The sequence below is a fragment of the Sinocyclocheilus anshuiensis genome, unplaced genomic scaffold (assembly GCF_001515605.1).
Source record: "Sinocyclocheilus anshuiensis isolate Anshui unplaced genomic scaffold, SAMN03320099.WGS_v1.1 scaffold1493, whole genome shotgun sequence".
Taxonomy (NCBI): domain Eukaryota; kingdom Metazoa; phylum Chordata; class Actinopteri; order Cypriniformes; family Cyprinidae; genus Sinocyclocheilus; species Sinocyclocheilus anshuiensis.
This window is the reverse complement of record NW_015547727.1, coordinates 2633-9611: the sequence shown is the minus strand read 5'-3', so window position 1 is coordinate 9611 and position 6979 is coordinate 2633. Positions and strand designations below refer to the sequence as shown.

The following is a 6979-nucleotide window of genomic DNA, read 5'->3' as shown; positions in this document are numbered from 1 at the left end:
AACCATTCTTACAGTTCCTGAAACAAAGACACGTTTCTCAAAACTTTTAACACATTTCAACTGTTTTCACACACTCTCCAATTTGCTGAGTGTTTTCAGCTAAACTCTACACAAGAACGCCATCATTTTGCACAGGTTTAACCATGTTCTCATTTAGAAAACACAAACACACAATATAACTACCTCAAGAATCACAAAATGAACACAAATAGCACACATTTATCCATGTGTGAACATTAAGCAGCAAAACTGATGACGCAGCAGTCAGAATCTCAGGATGATATAAAAAGGAGCACAGCTGATTATGTGATTTGGAAAATGAATCCTACAAGTGGGAGACTAGGAGGAAGAGGAGGGTAAAAGAAAACTGAAGGGGACGGGGTTAAAGGACATGTATTCCTGATGAAATACACAGCACTATAGTTGATCATGTTCTTCTGCATGAGGACAGCTGGCCTACAGGCTCATCTACAGGCTTTCAATACTACTTACAGATAAAATATAATGACAGAACAGTAGCAGTACTTCAATTGAGAGAACTTGTACTTTTTATATATACAGTATGTACAGTAAATACTGAAGCACAAGTTGTACACCCTCAAACTCATAACTGCTGAACTGATTTGTAGCCAAGTACAGTACTTCTTACATGTACTGTATTTTTGCAGAACTAAGAGATGACTCTATATTCTGTTGTGTTCATATGTAATTCTTTGGTATCTGACCTTTTCCTTTCTACAGTAGTGCTTTTCATCTACTGTACTGTAAGATCTCTTTACAGCAGTGTAATGAAAATAATCTTTTCTTACTGTAACGCTTATTGTTGAATTTCACTGCATCTGCTATATTTACTGTAACATGTATCTGCTCTAATTATGTTGTATACTGTAATAGACATTGAGCTGTAAAATGATACCTGATTGCCAAAAGAAGGTTTTTGCAACAGTGTTATGAATTGATCTCACTAGTGTGTAAGACTATGTTGTTGTGTGTGTGTTTCTGAGGGTTTGTGTGTCATGTCTGAGGGCGAAGTTTGTTTTTTTCAGCAAGATTGAATAGTTTTGAGTGGAGAGCTTCATTTTGACCTGAAAAAAGGAAGTATGGGGAATTGAGTGAGAAGTTATGGATTTGTGTTTAGAGTTTCGAGAAAAGGAGTTACAATTTCAAGAAATGTGTTTAAGCAATCGAGAAAAACTGTAAGTAAAGATCATGTTCCATGAAGATATTTTGTAAATTTCCTACCATAATTTATATAAAAAATGTATTATCATTAGTAATATGCATTGCTAAGGACTTCAGTTGGACAACTTTAAAGGCGATTTTCTCAATATTTAGATTTTTTTGCACCCTCAGATTCCAGATTTTCAAATAGTTGTATCTCGGCCAAATATTGTCCGATCATAACAAACCATACATCAATGGAAAGCTTATTTATTTTCTTTTGTTTTGGGACAGGGGTGCCCAAACTCGGTCCTGGAGGGCCGGTGTCCTGCAGAGTTTAGCTCCAACCCCAATTAAACACACCTGAACCAGCTAATCAAGCTCTTATAGGCATACTAGAAACTTACCAGCAGGTGTGTTGAGGCAAGTTGGAGCTAAACTCTGCAAGACACCGGCCCTCCAGGACTGAGTTTGGGCACCCCTGTTTTGGGAGGTGTTTATGTGTCTCTGTCTCAGGAAGAAGACTGATTGGTTCCTGCAGTCTAATTGGTGCCACGCCCTCCCCGGTCAGCTGACTCCTAACTGCCTATAAAAGCCTCCTTTGTCACTTCTTGCATCAGCCTTGTGCTCACTTGCTGTGTTTGCTCTGCTTGACCCTGCTAGTTAGTTACAAACGGGTTAGTAAGACAGAGTATCTTTGTGTGTTCATCTGAGTGTTTGCCCGTGAGAGATTGATTGTTGTTTGTTAGTTTTCTTAGCCCACTCATTCATAATAACCCGACCACCGCACATTCTTTGACCTTTATTCTGGATTGGACTGTTTGGACCTGTTTGCTCACCTTTGTAAATAATTGTACATAATGTTCTGGGGAAGCAGGGAGACCGACTCCATTTTTGTTGGAACCTTTTATTGATTGTTTTTGGATAGGGAGGTAGGGAAGTAATTCTCTTCTCTTCTCTTCTCTTCTCTTTCGTGAACAAGCGTAGTTAGAGGTATATGAATTAGTTGGTTTTTGTTTGTTATTTTGGCCTTGTTGGCTCCCGAAGCTAAAATTCCCCAATTGTACTGCAAAACCTTTTGTGCTCATTAAAATACTGCTCATTCACTTTTTTTTTTTTTTGAAAAAACTCTTCCGTGTCATACTCTTTCATATTGCGCCTTTACTCTAGACAGTGCGTAACAATACTGAATATGAGGTTTTTTGCCTCCCACTCTCCACTGAAGCTGTACATTGACTTTGACCCTAGAGCTTCTCTTCTCTTCTCTTCTCTTCTCTTTCGTGAACAAGCGTAGTTAGAGGTATATGAATTAGTTGGTTTTTGTTTGTTATTTTGGCCTTGTTGGCTCCCGAAGCTAAAATTCCCCAATTGTACTGCAAAACCTTTTGTGCTCATTAAAATACTGCTCATTCACTTTTTTTTTTTTTTTTAAAACTCTTCCGTGTCATACTCTTTCATATTGCGCCTTTACTCTAGACAGTGCGTAACAATACTGAATATAAGGTTTTTTGCCTCCCACTCTCCGCTGAAGCTGTACATTGACTTTGACCCTAGAGCATTGGTCTCAAACTCAGTTCCTGGAGGGCCACAGCTCTGCACAGTTTAGCTCCAACCCTAATCAAACACACTTGATCCAGCTAATCAAGGTCTACAGGATCACTAGAATCTTCCAAGCAGGTGTGATTTGGAGCTGGTTGGAGCTAAACTCTGCAGAGCTGTGGCCCTCTAGGAATTGGGTTTGAGACCACTGCCCTAGAGGCAGCGAGGGGGAGAAAGAGAAGCAGGAGGAGGGACAAGAGCATGGAGGGAAACGAGAAACAGACAGAGCTTGTGCTCTTTTTCAGGGCTGAGAGCGAGGAGCCTGGGAACGTGGAGCAGTTTGGCCAGCCTGATAGAAATATCCTGAGTTGAAATGTAAACAGGCCTGATCTCTGATCTACCCGGAGAGCCCCTGATCTGACCCGGCATTCCACCCAGGGGTTCAACGCTGACATCAGGAGCCCACTTTCTCATTTCCTGGGCTGGACGCTGACCCCTCGGGAAAGTGGGGTGTGTTTGAAATCAAATCATTCTCCTATGCCCAAGACACCCCTACTATCACTTATAATAAATTATGAATTTCAGATAAGTTGAGTAAACTTCGTTTTTAACTGCTCCATTCTTCAATAAAAGCCTCTTTGCAAAGCCTGCATTACATTTCGACACCATTACAAAACAATTTTGCACTGAAAACTGCCATGCAAACTGTTTAGATCAGATTGAAATGATCAGGGATCTGCAGGACATGCAGAGCAGCAGGTGCTACACACTAGGCTTGCTCACGCACGTAGACGGTGCTCACGGTGATACCGTTGTTAAGCTGCAACACTGGTTACGTCACTTGTCCACCGCGGCACTGACCCCCACCGTCGTTTTGAAGAATCATTTAGTTCAGTAAAACCAAGCAATTGATGCCGAATTGCCGCTAATTCAAAAGTGAAAGTACAATACGCACGGTGCTTTTAAGCTATTTAAAAGCGAGTAAAAGAGGGAAAATTCAAACAAACTAAAAACGAACAATTGCTTTACACTGAATTGCCGCTATTTGAAAGTGAGAGTAAAATGCGCACGCAGCTTTTACAAGCTATTTAAAAGCGAAGGAAAGCGAGGAAAAGAGGGAACGCCCCTGCCCCCATGGTGATACTGGTATTATCGGTGTTGGTATTATCACACGTCGATTAACCAGTGTGAAAATTTCCTCACCGTCACAACCTTACTACACACAGGAAGAAACGGCACAGGTTGACAATCTTTCCCATCTATAACTGTCAGTTCTCCTGTCGTTTAGGAATAATAGCATCAATCTTTCTCCCTATTACTTCTACAGCACTGCGATAGCAAAGTTTCTGATCACTCAAAATGCATCATTGATGAATTATATATAATTTTTATATTGGTCATTTATCATTTCACCACAATGAAATGCTTATTGGTATCGGTCAATGCATCCCTAATGATAATTTTACACCATGTTATTATTTAATCTTTCTATCTCGAAAATTGGAGATGGAGATAACAGTAGGTAATTTGCTTTGTAATTTTTACAGAGGTTGTGTGTGAAAACCAATTAAAATCACTAACTATGTCAGTGAAGCACAAATGCATCTAACCCTCTCAGGGAGAGCTAGCGGTTAGTCAGTGTTTTTATTTTTATTAAAGGCAGCTGTTAATGGTTAGATCATGACAAAACCTTGATAATGGGGCTAATCTAATGTTGTTTACAGTAAAATTATGTAATGATGGAAAGTGAAAGGTAAGTGATAACGGAATATTTGAGTCATATCGTTCATTTATGCAACTCCCACGTACTGTATGTGGAACTGAACATTCACAAAGACATATATTGTAAGATGGGGGTTTTTGTGGGTTGTTGTTTTTGCAGGAAAGAGTCACAGATTTTTATCATCCACTCAGGGCCCTTGCATACACACTTGAGGATGCAGTTTCCCACAAGGGTTGGATTTCAGGTGAGTTCAACAGAGCACAAGACTTGTCGAAAGATATAGTGAACCACCCCCTCTAACACTTCACCTCCTTATTCTGCTCAGTTCTATTTAGTTGGGCAGGAAAAACCTGACAGACATCAGAGTGCTCTGTGTGCTTTCTCTGTGCTAGAGAAATCATATCAAGCCTGAATGTGTCTCACAATTCACAACCATTGGCTGGTGCAAAGAAAAGTCAACACAGCTCTTCCCCACTCTGCATTCCTGCAGGAATATTCCCCACATTGCATTAGAAACAAATTATATAATATGCAACTGCAAGAAAAAATAAAAATAAAATAATTAATAATAATAATAATAATAATTTTTGCTATTCACCTAATAATAATAATAATAATAATAGTAATAATAATAATACAAATTGGTATAAATTCACTGAATTGGTATCAGTAATGGTGATACTGGCCTTGATAGTACTTGGTAAAAAGATGCCATTACATAAATATTATTTAATATTCTACATAAATTTGGGCATTGCTTGTGCAAGTATTTTTATGCTTAATCACAGAAAACTAATTATTTTTTAAAAATTCTAAAAATAAAAATGATTAATTCATAGCCCTACTTTTGATCAACTGGTGTCAAGGTGATTTTTCAACGGCCTAGAAAGTGCTTTCAGTTTCATCGTTTCCCTTGGTTAACTATAATAAAATAAAACTCAGAATTTAGGTAACAGAGGCTGATACTATACGCTGAGGGGGTGATTTCTGCCCGCAGCTATTATGTTGTGCAAATGGAGGTAGGGATGTATATGCCGAATGGTTTCAGCACTCTTCAAAGCCCCAGTCATGTCTCAGACTGTGAATAAAACATGAGGTACACACAAGGCGCACCCCACAAAGAAACCGCTAGGAGAGCCAGCGCGGATGAGGAGGGAATGCTTTTGATTTAAGCAGCATGAGCACTCCTACTTGAGTTTCCTAAAGTTGTCTTCTATTTATGTCTCAACCTTCCACTTGTACAATTTTATCTTGTTTTATAGGTCACATTTAATTCGTATAAATCATTTGTTGCTGCACATAACTCGGATTAAAATGATCAACAAGCCCTCTATCCTTCAAAATACTTAAGACGGCGCACCCACAGATCACCCGCAATCTGTCTGCTGGCTGTCGGAGGCATAGCGCACACAGAAAATGGCAAGAGTTGACTGAAAATCGAATCTGACGGTCCTAACACAACTTCCAAAAGACAGAATGCACCAGTCCGTCTGGAAACAATGTCATCTTTATGAAGTATCAGGTTGATAAAATGAGTGCTTTTGAGAATTGTCTTATTGGTTTGGATGAAGATTGAAAGATTAGTGGCATCAAATCTTTAAAAGACACTGAAGAGTGTCACAAAATCGCCCCAAAAGCAAAACAAACTTTGGTTGCTGATTTTACATGTCAGTCAGAAAACACGTCATGTCAAAGTGGACGGTTCTTATAAACTGCAAACTGGACCACACTTTATGCTGACAGTCAAAAATTTGTGTCCATCCTTGACTTTCTAACCAATTGATTACGCTTTCTGCCAAAATGTGAGTGTGCTCATTTAGGACTAGTTCATTTTTATTTCAACATGAATATCAACCATGGGACAAACTGTCCAGGGACCCATTCATATTCCCCAAGTAAGGCAAAGACAGATGTGCTGGGCTTAAAGTGGCCTCCAAGGAGCCGGACTGATTGTTCCACATTCAGGTGGAGTGAATCGACGCCACCTTCAGCTTCAACTATAGCCAAGTAACACCAGGAAACACTTTGACATTTCCTTCTTCCACCTATTATTTGTAATGCCTGCCTCTCATGCTTAATTATTCCAATTATGTTGCTACATCCTTAAACATTGGTTTAGAGGTTTAGTCTTTCCAATAAGCATTGCTAAAGCCCGAGATACACTGCACAATTTTAGCAATCCTGTAAGATCATTACTTTATCACACTGTGCGACATGGACCGTTTAAACTTGGGTACGACAAGCATGTAGACTGTACGATGATGACACCTATTGAATCGTAGGCTGCGACGGCTGCGACACACGTTAGCACAACGTCATCAGCATGCACTAGTGGTAAACAAATACCGGTAAATCAAGATGGGTCGCGCTTTGGCAGTTGTGCTTTTCATGTGCGCTGAAACAAAGAAGTGGCGCCGGCGGAAGAGGGCAATATGGACCCTCTCATGGCTCGGGAAAAGAGGACAACTTGGGATGCCAGTTTTGCACAGGGAGCTTGGCAGCTGCAGTTCCTCCGCGATCTCCTTCCATGCTATGTTCTTTTCGGTGCGGTCATGA

The 6979-nt window shown here is 39.9% G+C and overlaps 1 long non-coding RNA gene across 1 annotated transcript; it reads left to right on the top strand.

The window, feature by feature from the left end:
* Positions 1–1660: 1660 nt before the first annotated feature.
* Positions 1661–4951, top strand: LOC107704291 (uncharacterized). Its single transcript, XR_001635941.1, has 4 exons — positions 1661–1838; positions 2918–3210; positions 4615–4667; positions 4759–4951. It is a non-coding gene; the product is annotated as an uncharacterized LOC107704291 (long non-coding RNA).
* The last annotated feature ends 2028 nt before the right edge of the window (positions 4952–6979 follow it).